This window comes from Eurosta solidaginis, chromosome 2 (genome assembly GCF_040869045.1).
Source record: "Eurosta solidaginis isolate ZX-2024a chromosome 2, ASM4086904v1, whole genome shotgun sequence".
Classification (NCBI taxonomy): domain Eukaryota; kingdom Metazoa; phylum Arthropoda; class Insecta; order Diptera; family Tephritidae; genus Eurosta; species Eurosta solidaginis.
Genome location: NC_090320.1, coordinates 280,385,887 through 280,404,925, shown reverse-complemented (window position 1 = coordinate 280,404,925; position 19,039 = coordinate 280,385,887). Strand labels below are relative to the sequence as shown.

At 40.9% G+C, this 19,039-nt stretch overlaps 1 long non-coding RNA gene across 4 annotated transcripts in view; it reads right to left on the bottom strand.

Annotated features, from left to right (window-relative positions):
* Window positions 1-19,039, bottom strand: part of LOC137241046 (uncharacterized) — a 285,496-nt gene that overhangs the window by 13,048 nt on the left and 253,409 nt on the right. For 3 of the 4 annotated variants that reach the window (XR_010949894.1, XR_010949893.1, XR_010949896.1), the window contains 2 exons: window positions 1,756-1,982; window positions 1,474-1,695 (listed from right to left, as the gene is read on the bottom strand). This is a non-coding gene — a long non-coding RNA (uncharacterized lncRNA). Of the gene's footprint in view, window positions 1-1,473; window positions 1,696-1,755; window positions 1,983-2,648; window positions 2,748-19,039 lie in introns of all 4 variants that reach the window. The other variant, XR_010949895.1, reaches the window with a different exon arrangement.

Here is a 19,039-nt window from a genome sequence, read left to right as displayed (position 1 = left end):
TTCAACCACGCGCCGTGATGTCCCGCTATCCCTAAGCTTGTGTCTCTCCCGAGGCCCTAATTATAATCAACCCCCCGGTCTCGTGATGGTGCGAGTCTACCGGAGGGCGATCCTACATCTTCTCTTTTTTTGTTCTCTATCCCCGGTCTCGTGTCGAGTCTGCCGGAGGGAGTTCTACACCTGACTACTGGTGGGCAAGTGGGAAAGGGAGCGAGATGCACGAAGACACGGGAGAGCTTACCAAAAGCTCGCAAAACCAAAAGGAAAAACTTAGGCTTCATAATAATACTAACCGGGGCCCCTTGAAGAACCATCCCCGAATTCACTCGCTCACCCAGAGCGAGTACACCAGAAAAACCCACAATTCACTCGCTCACCCAAAGCGAGGACAACAGAAAATCCCAAATTCACTCGCTCCCCCGAGCGAGGACACCAACCCTAGCGCAGACTCACGGTCTGCCGCAGGACATAAAGGCACTCGGCCAAATGCCCGAGGCCAACAGAATTCATAAAACTGCCTAATATCCCTGACCAGGTAGAATTAACTATGGGGATATGAAATCAACCAGAACCGCGTGTGCTTGAACGTATTCTTTTCTCAATATTCTCAATTTTATTTATTTCGCTCAAAAACAATTTACATTAAATAAGGGGGTCAATATTGTGTTTTTAGGACTATTTCAGTCACATTGTCCTTTAAGACATAAGCGCTCTAGGGGCTTCTCTCTTGAGATTAATTAGCTTTTCACTAACAAAGTAATTAACTCATAGCTACTCCTCATAAGAAGATTTATGTGACTTTTATTGGCAAGCTGTCACGTTCGTGATAGTTCCATTTTTCCTTTGCTTTTCGGAAGTCAGTTACAAAATTCGCAAATAGAGACGCGTCATACAAAAGAACGATATTCGAATTAGTTCAAGCCATTTCTTTCTTAACTATAAATACAATCAAGTTAAAATTCATGCGCAACTACTCATAGAGGTTGCACCTAAACAAATACGTGCCTTTTTCGAAAAGGGATAGTGCAGCAAATGCAACCGAAATTAAATTTGTCGTGTGTTTCTATTTTTTCATAAGTTATTGGACATCCAGTTTTATTGCCATTTGCTACATTGAATTCGAAGCACCAAGCAAAACGGACGGGAGGTCCCCCTCGCTAAGGCACTCAATAAAGCCATAATGAGATAATTAAGAATTCGTATTTTGCATAGAGGATTGCGTTGGATTGGACTGTAGAAAACTGGACTAATCGTTCATTAAGCCTCTATGTGAGAATCAAAATCAAACCATCGTCAGTTCTAAAAATCGAATGTATTGATGGTTTAACTCTGGAGCAATCTGTGCCGGAGAAGCAGACATACTTAAATTAAATATGCAAAACTGCGATTATCGAAGCATCGCAGATCACGCAGCCCCTAATAATAGTAACGCGTCTAAGCTAATTCTGAATTGAATAGAATGTAGGTACTCACCTCCCGTCGATTATGTGGCCTGTTTTCTGTGCTGCATCAGCACGTGTCGAGTGAACATAAGTAAGCAAGTCGAAACATCAAGCGCCTTGACAAAGGCTCTCGCATTACACCTCTACCACACTGCCCGTCGAACTGTTTCGAGATTCGTGATTGCCTTCGGTAATTCATGGAACCAGCCCGCCTGTAATAACTTATGCAAGTGCCCACTTCATTGATTCCACTCTGTGAAAAAAATGGACCTCAATATGTTGTACATATTTTTGTATATGTTGAGAAACTTACTTCATCACCCAGCTGGTGTAAACTGTTCACTAGGTCCGCCGTATGGTCTATCCCTTCTGGCTCTCGAGCTGCAGCCAGTCATACTAAAGTACTACCACTGCCTCGTCATACTCACGTCGCGCTCCAAAGTCTGGAGGTGATGGGGCGGGTCGACATTTATAAGCTCTCAATACGAACAAGACATCGGTTGTCATTTCGTGAAACATCTCATCAATATTGAAAAGGTACTATCATTTTTGAGGAAAGAAACCATAATGAGTGAAAATACATATCGCAAACAATCATGATGTAAAATTGGCGTTTCGACCAGCTGATAAGAGTTTTTTAATTGTTCCGCTCTTCAATACCGGCCTTAAACGAAATCTATAGTTCGGACCTGCGCGGAAATACAGATTCTATAGACCTTCGTCGCTTAGTGTAACAACCAGCATAGAACACCACTATTACAAACTCAACTTAAATCACTAATCAACGAAGTAGAGGCCCAGAAGTTTTATTTTTCAAAAATAAATGCCTACGGCACGTTTTTATATTAAATCAAATTAAACAACAATGATAACCTTCATCAAATTTTTTGTGCCTTGCGCTTAAACTATCTAATATTAATCCATCTTACTCGGCCAGGCTAATTAGTGTGGTTACCCTCAACATCACTCGGCTCCCATGTTAGACGCTCCTCATAAAACTGTATGACCAGTTGTGGACACGCAACATTGGCCTGTTTAGCGGGTACCCAGTCGGCCGCTTCCAGACCTTTCCACTTCACTAGGAGCATCAGTTCACCTGATGAATACCTAGCTCCCACAACCTCAGATGGTTCCAGTTTTAGCTTCAGCTTAACTTAAGGAAAGAAACAAATCAGTTTACTGCCGACTTAGTCGGGCAGTACTTACCGATGCTGCGTTGCTTTACTTGTTGTGGGTGTCTGTGTAACGATACCCTTCACACCTAATGACTCGTCCATTCCGGTTTTAGATCCCAAACCTATTCACCTGTTGGTTTTGAGAAAAAAAAAACAATAGGGAAAAGTTCGTTTTCAATCTCATGATCACCACGCCAGGATGTAAACTAAGGGGTTATCAAACATAGCAAAGTACTTTAAAGAAGGGAGGGTTCGAATTATCAAAAAATAATATAGGTCAAATAGTATTGCTCTGCTTTGACACATATCTGGCACAAAGCGTGTGCAAAAGGTTTCCGCGTAGAATTTTGAAATGGGAAAAGGCTCCCTAACCTTGAGCAGTATCTGGTACCCCTTACCACAGGTGGGGGGAAGTACCAGACTTACAAATGGTCGTAGAAATTGGGAGTGTATATCACTGGGAGGATATTTCCCTTACCACGAGCAGTATCTGAATGTAGAATTTTTTGAAATAAGCTATTGGTTTGATTTTTGTCGTCGTTGTAGCAAATAAGCTACGCCTCACGTACTGGAGTACGAACAAAGACAAAGTAATGCATTGAGTAAGCTAAATTCTGCTAAGAGTCTTAAAGCCGAACATTCTTATACGACAGACGCATCAGTTGCACCCATAAATCTAACCCAACAAGATCGAAATTTGGGTGAACTCTTACTACGCCAATCGCGACAGCAAAGTAAAACCAATTGCCCGCAGTAAACTTAAATAATCCATTGGCTGATTCGAAAGCGCCACCACCCTATCCTCTATTTCATTTTTCATACAGTGGAGACATAAAACAAAAAAAACCAATCTCCCACCGCTTACGCGTCCAGCTACCGCACAGAAGTTCCATGCACAAACTCGTCAAGCCGCAAAAATACCAAGCAAAGCCACTTGGATACACATGATAGGGTGAGCCATGGACTGGCTGCATTGCTATAGATTCATTGGAGCAACGTTCTTTTTGCAATTGCTTGTAACGTGCACGTGGATCTTCCAATTGCATTGCTTTTGTAAAATAATTTATATAGTAGCTTCCAACTTTTGTCGGTCTACTTTTTAAATTTTTCTTACAAATTAGTGACTCCCAACGGCATCTTGAAGGCAGATGAGTTATGGTTTTTTGTGTTGGCACACAACACGAGTCAAGGTATTGCACATCCTATCAGCAGCAACAGCAACAACGTCAGCAGGAACCATCGCCACATTCTTTCTTTAACATTGATAGCGAGTCCGGTGCGTTTCAGACGCCACTCATCGTACAAACTTTACCGAATTTCGAACACTCTGACTTTGAAGAATTTCGGTCGGCGTTCGAACATGACAATAAGCATTTTGAGCTCCTCAAAAAAGGTAGGAATTTCTTTTGATTCACACGGCAATACTACGTTTGGCGCTGTCTACGTCTAGCTCATACTATAAAGAACGCAACACACTACATACAAATAACAGCAGTAACATAACTCAGCACAATACAACACAACAACAAACAAACGGCTACAGCAATGGAAACAATCACTGTCAATTTCAAAACTAAATATCCAGTCAGCACACCTCATTGGCTTTGCTTGGACTGCGTCGCAAAGATTCACAACCACCCGTTGATGCCGTTCGGGCCACCACCGGGAGCGCTACCACTCACATTGGATATTGTTCAATTCATAGGGTTACACTAGCCAAAAAACAACGACTTTTTATGCGCTACTTCAATATAAAGGGTAGTGGTTGTTGGGTAATTTTTCTCTTTACATATGACGCACACACTGATTTAACCCAACAGGATTTTGTTAATTAAGAATCCCATACACTATGGACACACATTGCGAAAAAGTAATAAGCCGAGTGTTCCCTATTACGTCTACGGTTTTCACCTGTTGCTTCTCGAAGTTACGTGTGTAGCAGAAAAAATACATTCGAGCACTGAAAATACTTCAGACTGTGGACAACTGTCTGGTGCTGCTCTTTTGCAGTCCTCGGCTATACCCATTCACCAGACAGTACCTTTATTTTTAAGCTCAAAAACACCGAATTAGTAAATCTCACTTTTCTATTATTAATAATATATGTAGCCGGACAATTCTTTTGCATTTTTGCCATCCATTTGGCCATTTCCTACTTCAGCTCCAAATTGACAATTTTCAACCCAACTACAAGCGACCTTTTTTCAAGACATATAGCAACTTAAGTTAACTTATTTCTCCAATATTAAGGCACATTCAAAAAAGAAAACGATATTCTGTGAGCGAATCACGCGGAATGCCCACATATGTAGTTTTGTATACCAAGAATTGGTGTCATCGCCGTTCATCAGGTGTACGTTTCGCTAAACTGCCAATTACCCAAAAATCACTTACTTGTATTCTGATGCTTATCACGTCTAGCACGCTTAAATGTACATATTGTATTTCTTCCATCAAAACGAATCTAGAGAATAACAAGTAAGGAAGGCTAAGTTCGGGTGTAACCGAACATTACATACTCAGTTGAGAGCTATGGAGACAAAATAAGGAAAATCACCATGTAGGAAAATGAACCTAGGGTAACCCTGGAATGTGGTTGTATGACATGTGTATCAAATGGAACGTATTAAAGAGTATTTTAAGAGAGAGTAGGCCATAGTTCTATGGATGGACGCCATTTAGGGATATCGCCATAAAGGTGGCCCAGGGCTGACTCTAGAATTTGTTTGTACGATATGGGTATCAAATGAAAGGTGTTACTGAGCATTTTAAGAGGGAGTGGGCCTTAGGTCTATCGGTGGACGCCTTTTCGAGATATCGCCATTAAGGTGGACCAGGGGTGACTCTAGAATGTGTTTGTACGATATGGGTATCAAATGAAAGGTGGTAATGAGTATTTTAAAAGGGAATGGGCTTTAGTTCTATAGGTTAACGCCTTTTCGAGAAATCGCCATAAAGGTGGACCAGAGGTGACTCTAGAATATGTTTGTACGATATGGGTATCAAATGAAATCTGTTAATGAGTATTTTGAAAAGGAGTGATCCTTAGTTCCATAGGTGGACGCCGTTTCGAGATATCGCCATAAAGGTGGACCAGGGGTGTATCTAGAATGTGTTTGTACGATATGGGAATCAAATGAAAGGTGTTACTGAGCATTTTAAGAGGGAGTGGGCATTAGGTCTATAGGTGGACGCCTTTTCGAAATGTCGCCATTAGGCTGGCCCAGGGGTGACTCTAGAATGTGTTTGTACGATATGGGTATCAAACGAAAGGTGTTACTGGGAATTTTAAGGGGGAGTGGGCATTAGGTCTATAGGTGAACGCCTTTTCGAGATATCGCCATTAGGGTGGGCCAGGGGTGACTCTAGAATGTTTGTACGATATGGGTATCAAACGAAAGGTGTTACTGAGCATTTTAAGAGGGAGTGGGCATAAGGTCTATAGGTGGACACCTTTTCGAGATATCGCCATTAGGGTGGGCCAGGGGTGACTCTAGAATGTGTTTGTACGATATGGGTATCAAACGAAAGGTGTTACTGAGCATTTTAAGAGGGAGTGGGCATGAGGTATATAGGTGGACGCCTTTTCGAGATATCGTCATTAGGGTGGACCAAGGGTGACTCTAGAATGTTTGTACGATATGGGTATCAAACGAAAGGTGTTACTGAGCATTTTAAGAGGGAGTGGGCATGAGGTATATAGGTGGACGCCTTTTCGAGATATCGTCATTAGGGTGGGCCAGGGGTGACTCTAGAATGTGATTGTACGATATGGGTATCAAATGAAAGATGGTAATGAGTATTTTAAAAGGGAGTAATCCTTAGTTCTATAGGTGGACGCCTTTTCGAGATATCGCCATAAAGGTGGACCAAGGGTGACTCTAGAATGTTTGTACGATATGGGTATCAAACGAAAGGTGTTACTGAGCATTTTAAGAGGGAGTGGGCATTAGGTCTATAGGTTTTCGAGATATCGCCATTAGGGTGGGCCAGGGGTGACTCTAGGATGTTTGTACGATATGGATATCAAATTAAAGGTATTAATGAGGGTTTTAAAAGCGAGTGGCCCTTAGATGTATATGTGAAGGCGTTCTCGCAATATCGACTAAAATGTGGACCAGGTGATCCAGAAAATCATCTGTCGGGTACTGCTAATTTATTTATATATGCAATACCACTAACAGTATTCCTGCCAAGATTCCAAGGGCTGTTGATTTCGCCTTGTAGAACTTTTTCATTTTCTTCTACTTAATATGGTAGGTGTCACACCCATTTTACAAAGTTTTTTCCAAAGTTATATTTTGCGTCAATAAACCAATACAGTTACCATGTTTCATCCCTTTTTTCGTATTTGGTATAGAATTATGGCATTTTTTCATTTTTCATAATTTTCTATATCGATAAAGTGGGCGTGGTTATGGTCGGATTTCGGCCATTTTTTATACCAAGATAAAGTGAGTTCAGATAAGTACGTGGGCTAAGTTTAGTAAAGATATATCGGTTTTTGCTGAAGTTTTTGTGTTAACGGCCGAGCGGAAGGACAGACGGTGGACTGTGTATAAAAACTGGGCGTGGCTTCCACCGATTTCGCCCATTTTCACAGAGAACAGTTACCGTCATAGAATCTATGCCCCTACCAAATTTGAGAAGGATTGGTAAATTTGTGTTCGACTTATGGCATTAAAAGTATTCTGGGCGGAGCCACGCCCATTTTGAAATTTTCTTTTATTTTTGTATTTTGTTGCATCATATCATTACTGGAGTTGAATTTTGACTTAATTTACGTATATACAGTAAAGATATTAAATTTTTTGTTAAAATTTGAATTAAAAAAAATTTTTTTTCAAAAAGTGGCCGTGTTCTTCATCTAATTTTGCTACTTTTTATTTAGCACATATATAGTAATAGTAGTAACGTTCCTGCCAAATTTCATCATGATATCTTCAACGACTGCCAAATTACAGCTTGCAAAACTTTTAAATTACCTTCTTGTAAAAGTGGGCGGTGCCACGCCCGTTGTCCAAAATCTTACTAATTTTCTATTCTGCGTCATAACGTCAACCCATCCACCAAGTTTCATCCCTTTAACCGCCTTTCGCAATGAATTATCGCATTTTTTCGGTTTTTCGAAATTTTCGATATCGAAAAAGTGGGCGTGGTTATAGTCCGATATCGTTCATTTTAAATAGCGATCTGAGATGAGTGCCCAGGAATCTACATACCAAATTTCATCAAGATACCTCAAAATTTACTGAAGTTATCGTGTTAACGGACGGACGGACGGGCATGGCTCAATCAAATTTTTTTTCGATACTGATGATTTTGATATATGGAAGTCTATATCTATCTCGATTCCTTTATAAGTGTACAACCACAAGAACAAGCAACGGCAAAAAAATCATTCGATGCAGGTCCCGTTTTTTGGTTTTTTGTTTCCAATTCATCATAATTCAATACACATGGGTGTGTATAGATGTTCGCTTTCTTTTGTATTTTGCCGGCAGTTACATGTATACATGCATGTATGTACGTATGTTTGCCTATTTGGTGATCTGCATACAATACGTTTAGTGCTGCACAAATGTACAAGCAGGTACCGAAATCCCGCAACACGCAAAATCGGGAGCGACCCTTTTCTGACCCATACGGGCGCCTCATACGGTCCCAAAACATACTTACGTACAAAAATAGAGGCAAAAACCTCATTCAAAATAATTATGCTCTCAAAAAAAAAAAAAAAAAAAAAAAAAAAAAAATTTTTTTTTTCTCTTTTGCCGGCGGTACGGCCTGGGTTTTTGGCTGGGGGCAGGAATTGTTGTTTTTCAACAACAAACATCACAAACAGTCATTATAAGGGCTCGGTACAAAAACGATCCCAGTCCCGAAACTAAAAAATCCCAACACGGCAAGATCCCGAAATTGGAAAAAGTCAACTGTTTCCACTGGCTTAGTGTGCTACTACCCCAGTGACCTAATTTTTTTTCAAGGGCAAGCAAATACATATATGTATATATATATTCGCACGCCACAAACTCACCATACCAGCTATCAGCTGGCCAATAAATACACGACAGGGTTGCATGGTGCATTTAGCATAATGGTACGTGCAGATAAAACGCGTCGCGGAGAACGCATCGCCAATTTGCAAATTTATGTCAGGTTAACGTAAGTAACGCTTCGCATATGCACTTCATTTATCTATTCTAACATACAGTTTGTAATAAAAGGCCTCCGCTTCACCCAACCAACCTCACGGCCGCTCGCCCCGGTACATCCATAAAATGCCACAGTGGCCTTGAGAGCGATACGACAAGTGAGACGCTGAAACGGAGACCTCGGCCTCTTCGCCCAGCCCAGAAAAACCTCAAAACCCTCGAGTCTGGAACGGAGACCTCTGCCTCTTCGTCCAACCAAAAAAAAAAAAACCCAAATCTGGAACGGAGACCTCGGCCTCTCCATCCGGAACAAAAAAAACCCAAAGAATAACAAAAAATTGTGCCATTCTGGAACGGAGACCTCGGCCTCTTCGTCCAGCCTTACTGGTCATCGACTATACATATATTAGGTTCTGAATTTCTATATTTAAGAATTATGTATAATCAAAGGCAAGAAATATTCACTTTCCTCCACTTCTAATGTTTATTTTCATCCTAGCTTAGGTGGCATGCTGCGCAAGTCGGGCAGGACTCCCGGCCACCCGCGATGCTGTCGAAATACGCGATTTCGGTTAAGTTTAGTTTTAATGCAAACGTTTTTCTCGTTGCTTTTCAGCGGTCGGAGATCGGTGGGGGTAAAAACGATGTTGCGTATCGCAAGGGGGGCCGGCATGTTTAGGCAGGATGCCTAACTTTTCCGTATCTGATTGCGATCCCCCAATGCAACTCTGGAAATCGATACTCGATACTCGACTTAATTTATAACCACCCACACCATCACCGCCTCATGCATATGCCTTTCCCCTCCAAAACGGAGGATTTTGCGGGTCAACGGTTGTAGCTTGCTATACAACCGCTCTCTTGGATTCTAACAGCCAACCAGCTAACATCTGCCGCCAGCGATCTCTGCCGTATTTTTGCGCTTATTCAGGTAATATTGTAACTGTTGCTATTTTTACATTTACCCAATAAATCATATATATATTATAACGAGAAATCTCGTCTATTTGCTTATTTTCTATTCCATACACATATTCCCACTGAGATCGACCCCGGTGCGCCCACCTACCTCCAGGAGCAAACGCACCCCGGCCGAACATCGATTTAACCTTTGATTGGTCACCCTTGTGAAAACATAAATGTCCAATGAATCTATCTGATAGGTAGCTATCCTGGAGATAAAATCTAGCTTAACTGGATATAGTAAAACGGCCCTTAATGACTACCTCCGAACTGGTGCTAATCGGATGTAATCGGGAGAGTGGGTAGCCACACTTGTATCAACAACGCTGAAGTCTGAGCAATATGGATTTAAATTAATAAATAAAATTTTGCGACTATTTCGGAACCACTATAAAAAGGTCTACACTAAACTTGCCCTTTAAACGCTTCGTTAACTAATTCAATCGCAGGTGGTATGCAATAGTCGCAGCCTTTGATTAATTTATTTAGATATAAATATCTAGCTGGAACTTAAGCGATATTGGTACAATTGTGAGTACTACATGTCCCGCTCTTCATCCGATTTGTATCCGTTCAGCACCGTTCATTTTTACTGCAGGGTGTTAATTTTTGTTCTAAAACTTATTGATTTTTATGATTCAATAACACATAATACTACTTTGGTTTCCTTAAAGTGCTTTGAATACGCACTTTAAGAGACACGTATTGTTTAATTTATCTCGTTCGTACACTTCTTTGCATATGTATATTGAGTGCCAAGCAAGCAGAACATAAAAATTTCTAAAAGTTAAAAATTCAATTTTCATCTCTTTTATCTATAAATATAAGTAGACGCGGAAGACGTTGTTCTGCCCTAAGTTTGATCTATCTATATAAATTTTAAGAAGTTTTCATTTCTTACTCTCCTACTCCGTTTTTCTTGCCCCTTTATTCACTCCTCCCTCTGCTTTTCTCTTTCTATGCATCTCTTTCTCCGTCTCCGTCCTTTCCGATATATCTTCGTCTAACTCCAACTCTTTTCTCTTTATAGTTCTTATCCTCATCCATCCCTCATTCCCAGTCTCAGTTCCAGTTAGAGTCCCAGTCCCAGTCTCAGTCCCTCTTCTAGTCCCAGTCGGTCTCTGGTCCGTTTCCCGCAAAAATTCTCGTAAATACTAATCCAGGCAAAGGGCTGCCTAAATACCTAACTTCAGGCAAATGGAACCGTGAATAGAATTTGTTGGAATGGATCGTTCCCGCGTCCCCTTTCCAGGAAGGGATTCGACAGGAATTCTCTTCGGTTTGCCAAGAAGCGAAAATCGGAGAATGATTTCGGAGTCCATAAGCTTGATGCGAACATACGTCCTTTGTTTAGGCCAGTGGCCTAATTAATTTCCTACCGGGTAGCCGCCCTGGACTTAACTATTTTTTCGTTTGTCAGCAAGCAACGGCTAACTTCCAATCGTCCACTTGATCCAGCATTTTCTTTCGTTAAGAGAGACAATTCGGGGTTCGGCATAAATGTGATTATTCTTGAATAATCATTTATGATTCCTATTTCGAAACGCTTTGTATTCATATTTGATATCATTGTAAAATTGAGCTTTAATAGTTTTAGTGCAATATTTGACTGCTTTTCGCAGTCATTTTCTGATCATATTCGTGAAAATATGTATGTATTTCAATCGTTTTGGTTGAGATTTTTGAATGCCATTATAATGCATTTATTCTTCATATCTCATTCGAACCACAGCTAACTCGCAAACAAACTTGACCGATATACATCTGCGACTACAACATCCAACATCAGCATTACCGTCTGCATCTTGAAATACGGATACGATACGGGATGTCGAAGCCGTATCACTTACCTGGGGTTGATATACATAGTTCACAACCTATGTATTGACCAATCATTATGTATTTTCTCGGAAGCTGAAGGGGAGAAATGGTTGGGGAAATCTTCGTTCACGAGCAGCATTACATTATTTTTGTCTTGAAGAATATCTTTTGCATAAATAATAAAATTTTTATATATTTTTTCTTAGCTTCATGATTAAAAAAATATGTGTATGTGAAAAAATAAAATTTTTAATGAAAAGTAAAATTTCAACAAGTATAAAATTCATTGTTCAGTCAACAAATATATTCATAAAAGATTCAGAAAGCTGAATGTGTTAAGGGGAGCTGGCAATACAAAATTTACCTTCCTTTTCCTTGATGTGATTGCTGCGGACACGGCTGCTGCGGTGATGATGGTGGTTGGTGTTGGCGATGATATGGTTATGGTGGCGCAATATGCCTTTTCTGACGCATCGCAGAAACCATGCAGTTCAACCTGCTGGTTCGGGATGTAGTCAACCCATCGAGATATCTTTATATTTGAGATGTTGGGTAAATTTTTTGCGAACCGCGTCCATTTAATGAAGCGGGGGGGCTTCACTGGTTCGTCCCAGCCGGTTCCGTCTATCCATAACTCTTGGAGTGAATCATAATCGGCGTAAGCCACCCTGCGGAGTCAAAAAGTTTTGCGACCGAGGAGAGAATTTTCGTTTCGTACTAGCGGACGAGAGGGGTATTCAGTCCACTGTATACGAAAACGTGTCGGTCAGGGCGTTCCATTGTATGCCGAGAGTTTTGGTGTTGCTTGCTTTCTCGAATTCCAAAAGATTGGTGTCTAGCAAATCCTCCTCTTTGATGTTTTTTATTATATTGGGGTGATTGGCCGTTATTTTCCGTAATGGAAATCCTGCTGACGCTAACACTTGGATCACTTGGGAGAGAGATGTTTCAGCAGAGAGAATTTCATGGCTGCCAGAGAGAATATCATCTACATATGTTTCTTTCGTCAAAACAGGGACGGCTTTGGGGAAAGTTTCTTCTACATCTTTGGCCAGTTGGTGAAGAGTACGTATGGCGAGGTAGGGGGCACAGTTCACACCAAATGTGACTGTTTTCAGACGATAGTCTTGTATGGGGTCGCTCGGAGATGAGCGAAAGACGATCCTCTGATAGTCTCTGTCGTCTTCATGCATTATTATTTGACGATACATTTTTTCTACGTCTCCATTGAAAACAAACTGGTATGTCCGCCACTTGAGAATCAGAAGCATCAGATCGGGCTGGAGGGTAGGACCGGTATAAAGAATGTCGTTAAGCGCATGTCCAGATGCCGACTTCTTTGAGGCGTTAAACACGACCCGCACCTTTGATGTCTTTTTCTCGGGCTTAATAACTGCGTGATGGGTAAGATAAAATGAGAGACATTTTCCTGCGTCAAATTTTTCATAGGAGCCGGTTTCCTCCATATGATCGAGGGCGAGGTATTCTTCTAGGACACTATCATATTGAGTCTTTAAATCCCCTTTCTTATGCAGGCTTCTCTCCATTCCAAGAAACTGGCTTAGAGCTGAAGACCGAGAGTGGGATAACGAGATTTACTCTAGGAAGCTGGGTTTAAACGGCAGCCTTACGATGTAACGACCGTTATCATCGCGTGAGGTTGTGGCTGCGTAGAAATTCTCGCAAAACTCGTCTTCTGGGGTTATTTGGGGTTTGGTGGGAACTTCCTCCAATTCCCAGAATTTTCGCAATAGAGAGTTAAGATCTTCGTTCGTCACTTCTGACACTTGCATGCAGAAAGACTTGACCATCACAGGGGCTCTACCGCTCAGAATCCATCCAAAAATGGTTTTCTGCGCTAGAAGATGGGGGGAAAGTTTCTCAACGCCATTTTGGATTATTTGCGGTATTACATCACTGCCTAGGACGAGATCTATTTGCGAGGGGGAGTGACAGTTCGAGTCTGCGAGGTTGAGGTGTGCCCAGCTCGCTAGTGAGCTTAAGCGAGGGGAGCATTTTTGTTAGCCGGGGTAATACTATTGCCTCTGCACTTATCCTGGTTTTAAAATCGGGGGATACCAAATTCAGAGAGCACAATTTGTTTGAGGTCTGAACTACCTTGCCGCCCATCCCTGATATTTCAAATCTATAGGGTTTGAATGGGAGTTTGAGTCTATCTTGGGCTATGGTAGAGATAAAGGTTCGCTCAGACCCCTGATCTACAAGAGCTCAGAGTTTGAAAAGTTCTCCCCTATGTTCTACGGGTACGATAGTCGTGGGTAAAATTATTTCACAATCGTTTTCGGAATAAAACGATTGGACTTGGCTTTTCTGCGAGCATGAAGGGCTTTCATCCAGGGCATTGGCTTGATCGGGAGTATTACCGGGTGAGACTGTGGAATTCGTGGTCGTGGCTTGAGAGGCTGTCTTTTGCAATCGTGAGGGTTGTCTTTTCGGCACTTGAGCTGTGTCTTCGTGAAGAACTGAGTTGTGCCGATCTAGACATTGATTGCAAGTTTGAGTACTGGAACAGTCTTTCAATATGTGTGACTGAGAGAGGCAATTGAAACACATATTGTTTTCTCTCACAAACCTTCTGCGATCAGAGGTCGACAGCTTCTTAAGTTTGAAGCAACTTATAAGGGGGTGAGATGAGGTTTTACACATAGCGCACTTGTACATTGTCCGCTGCTCTGTTATATGAGACTGGGTGTGGGAGGTCGATCTATTTTGAAAGGGATGCGACTGCTGGGGATTAAATGATGGCCTAGTTTGGGGGATGGCTTTAAATTTATTTGGTCGCCATTGATCGACTCACTCTACGACTTCATATAGAGTTGTGAGGAACTGGTTCATTTGGGACCAGTCAGGAAGTTCTCTTCTTGAAGTAAGAGACTGCTCCCATAACGTGACTGTATTTTTAGGGAGTTTAGAGGTCACGAGATAAATAAGTATGGGGTCCCAGTTATCTGTGGATACCTGCTGCGTAGCGAGAATTTGTAGGCAATTATTTACCGACGATTGCAACTTTAATATATCCTCACTGTTTTCGGTAGTGATAGTTTTTAAGTTCATCAGGGCCCGTATTTGGTTATCTACGAGAACTCGTCTGTTCTCGTATCGGCACGATAAGGCAAAGTTGGCATCAGTCAAGGGAAATCGGTTGACTATTTGAGCTGCCTTTCCTTGTGTTTTTTATCTGAGGTGATACAATTTTTGCGCTTGGGAGAGTTTCGGGTGGTTAATATAAACGGCTGTGAACATATCACGAAATGAGGGCCATTTTTCATAACCACCATAGAATATTTCGGTATCGCAGGGAGGGATTTTTAGCGAAATACCCGAGTTATCGGGTGGACCTTGTGTGACGGTAGGGGGCGCGGGGGCATTTGCTTGTTTAAGCAACTGAAGCTGGTCTTCGATCTGGGCTTTTGTGTCTTCATACGCTATTAGACAGGACCTCTATTTGCTATTAGCAAATGTTGGAAAATCTTTGGGCAGTTCTTGATCTGGGGTTTCGACAATCTTATCGAAGACGTGTTGGACTCTATTCCAAAATTTTTCTATATTCGAGTTTTTTATGTTGAGAGAAGACTAAGTGTTGTCTTGGGGAGACATCGACCTAAACCGGGCACAATAATCCATGAAATTGTCCGTTTTGGATATAAATTTTTTCGGGGCAGACGAGAGGTTAAAACTTTTAACTCCTTGAATTTTGGAGCCACTTTGTTTGGTTTCATCGTCATTCATTTTTGAGCTTATTTTATGACGCTTACAAATGAGAATTAACAAAAATTTAACTTCAGAGAGAAAAAAAACTTTTTTTTTTTGAATAGAGAGTATTTGCTTTTAACTATGTGAGGGAGTTACGTTTAAATATTCACGTTAAATAGCAAGAGAGAATAATTTTCAAAACCAAAAAAAGTTTTTAAGTTAAATTATTTGAGGGTGAGACTGAGCAAATTTGACCACTGTGCTGCGTTTGCACTATACTTAATATATTTAATATGTATATGAGGGTGGTTTAAATATACGTGGGAAAAATTATGTGAGATATTTGTATATATACGTATTAAAAAGTATCTCGGGGGTAAATTATTATAATTTTGATACGGGAAATTAATTCGTATTAGATCATCTAAAAAATGTGTTTTTTTTTTTTTTTTTGTGTTTTCGGTGTGACTTAGGAGTCTTATTTAGCTTCGATTTGTTGGACTGTAGAGGCTTTGAGGAGAGAGAAATTAGTAGCTTATCGAAATTCTTAATGGGGATTGAGAATTTATAGCGTGCAAATTTAATGCGAGAAAAGTGCTATTACACGCACTACGCCACTCTTGTACCACTGTGCACGAGATTTTATTTCACCGCTTATGTCGTTTTCTTTCTTTTGTATATCCGTATGTATGTATACGCAAGTATGGAGATTTAAAAATATTTTTTGCGTTTTGTATTAATTTAAATAGGGATAAATATGAAAACTTTAGTAGTTTTGCTATGATAAACAGCAAGGGAAGACACTGTATCGATTTAAGAGGGATTAAATAATTTTAGAGCGATATACAAATGTAATGCCGAAAAAAATTATTTGAGAGGTAAAGTCGATATGCGTGCCCACTGTATCTAGCTTAGTTTTTCCAGTATTAATGAGGGTTTTAAAAGGGAGTGGTGGTAGTTGTATAGGTGGTCGCCTTTTCGAGATATTGGCATAAAGGTGGACCAGGGGTAACTCTAAAATGCGTTTGTACAATATGGGTATCAAACGAAAAGTGTTAATGAGTATTTTAAAAGGGCGTGGGGCTTAGTTCTATAGGTGGACGCCTTTTCGAGATATCGCCATAAAAGTGGACCAGGGGTGACTCTAGAATGTGTTTGTACGATATGGGTTTTAATAAGGGTTCAAAAGGGAGTGGTGGTAGTTGTATAGGTGGTCGCCTTTTCGAGATATTGGCATAAATGTGGACCAGGGGTGACTCTAAAATGCGTTTGTACAATATGGGTATCAAACGAAAGGTGTTAGTGAGTATTTTAAAAGGGAGTGGGCCTTAGTTCTATAGGTGGACGCCTTTTCGAGATATCGCCATAAAGGTGGACCAGGGGTGACTCTAGAATGTGTTTGTACGATATGGGTATCAAATTAATAGCATTAATGAGGGTTTTAAAAAGGAGTGGTGGTAGTTGTATAGGTGGTCGCCTTTTCGAGATATCGGCATAAAGCTGGACCAGGGGTGACTCTAGAATTTGTTTGTACGATATGGGTATCAAACGAAAGGTGTTAATGAGTATTTCAAAAATTACACGCACTGCACCACTCTTGTACCACTGTGCACGAGATTTTATTTCACCGCTTATGTCGTTTTCTTTCTTTTGTATATCCGTATGTATGTATACGCAAGTATGGAGATTTAAAAATATTTTTTGCGTTTTGTATTAATTTAAATAGGGATAAATATGAAAACTTTAGTAGTTTTGCTATGATAAACAGCAAGGGAAGACACTGTATCGATTTAAGAGGGATTAAATAATTTTAGAGCGATATACAAATGTAATGTCGAAAAAAATAATTTGAGAGGTAAAGTCGATATGCGTGCCCACTGTATCTAGCTTAGTTTTTCCAGTATTAATGAGGGTTTTAAAAGGGAGTGGTGGTAGTTGTATAGGTGGTCGCCTTTTCGAGATATTGGCATAAAGGTGGACCAGGGGTAACTCTAAAATGCGTTTGTACAATATGGGTATCAAACGAAAGGTGTTAATGTGTATTTTAAAAGGGAGTGGGCCTTAGTTCTATAGGTGGACGCCTTTTCGAGACATCGCCATAAAGGTGGACCAGGGGTGACTCTAGAATGTGTTTGTACGATATGGGTATCAAATTAATAATATTAATGAGGGTTTTAAAAAGGAGTGGTGGTAGTTGTATAGGTGGTCGCCTTTTCGAGATATCCATAAAGGTGGACCAGGGGTGACTCTAGAATTTGTTTGTACGATATGGGTATCAAATGAAAGGTGTTAATGAGTATTTTAAAAGGGAGTGATCCTTAGTTCCATAGGTGGACCCCGTTTCGAAATACCGCCATAAGGGTGGACCAGGGGTACCCTAGAATTTGTTTGTACGATATGGGTATCAAATGAAAGGAGTTAATGAGCATTTTAAAAGGGAGTGGGCCTTAGCTCTATAGGTGAACGCCTTTTCGAGATATCGCCATAAAGGCGGACCAGGGGTGACTCTAGAATGCGTTTGTACAATTTGGGTATCAAATGAAAGGTGTTAATGAGTATTTTAAAAGGGAGTGATCCTTAGTTCCATAGGTGGACCCCGTTTCGAAATACCGCCATAAGGGTGGACCAGGGGTACCCTAGAATTTGTTTGTACGATATGGGTATCAAATGAAAGGGGTTAATGAGCATTTTAAAAGGGAGTGGGCCTTAGCTCTATAGGTGAACGCCTTTTCGAGATATCGCCATAAAGGCGGACCAGGGGTGACTCTAGAATGCGTTTGTACAATATGGGTATCAAACGAAAGGTGTTAATGAGTATTTCAAAAGGGCGTGGGGCTTAGTTGTATAGGTGGACGCCTTTTCGAGATAACGCCATAAAGGTGGACCAGGGGTGACTCTAGAATTTGTTTGTACGATATGGGTATCAAATGAAAGGTGTTAATGAGTATTTTAAAAGGGAGTGATCCTTAGTTCCATAGGTGGACCCCGTTTCGAGATATCGCAATAAGGGTGGACCAGGGGTACCCTAGAATTTGTTTGTACGATATTGGTATCAAATGAAAGGGGTTAATGAGCATTTTAAAAGGGAGTGGGCCTTAGTTCTATAGGTGAACGCCTTTTCGAGATATCGCCATAAAGGCAAACCAGGGGTGACTCTAGAATGCGTTTGTACAATATGGGTATCAAACGAAAGGTGTTAATGAGTATTTCAAAAGGGCGTGGGGCTTAGTTATATAGGTGGACGCCTTTTCGAGATAACGCCATAAAGGTGGACCAGGGGTGACTCTAGAATTTGTTTGTACGATATGGGTATCAAATGAAAGGTTTTAACGAGTATTTTAAAAGGGAGTGATCCTTAGTTCCATAGGTGGACCCCGTTTCGAGATATCGCCATAAGGGTGGACCAGAGGTGACTCTAGAATGTGTTTGTACGATATGCGTATCAAACGAAAGGTGTTAATGAGTATTTTAAAATGGAGTGGGGCTTAGTTATATAGGTGGACGCCTTTTCGAGATAACGCCATAAAGGTGGACCAGGGTGACTCTAGAATTTGTTTGTAAGATATGGGTATCAAATGAGAGATGTTAATGAGTATTTTAAAAGGGAGTGATCCTTAGTTCCATAGGTGGACCCCGTTTCGAGATATCGCCATAAGGGTGGACCAGGGGTACCCTAGAATTTGTTTGTACGTTATGGGTATCAAATGAAAGGGGTTAATGAGCATTTTAAAAGGGAGTGGGCCTTAGTTCTATAGGTGAACGCCTTTTC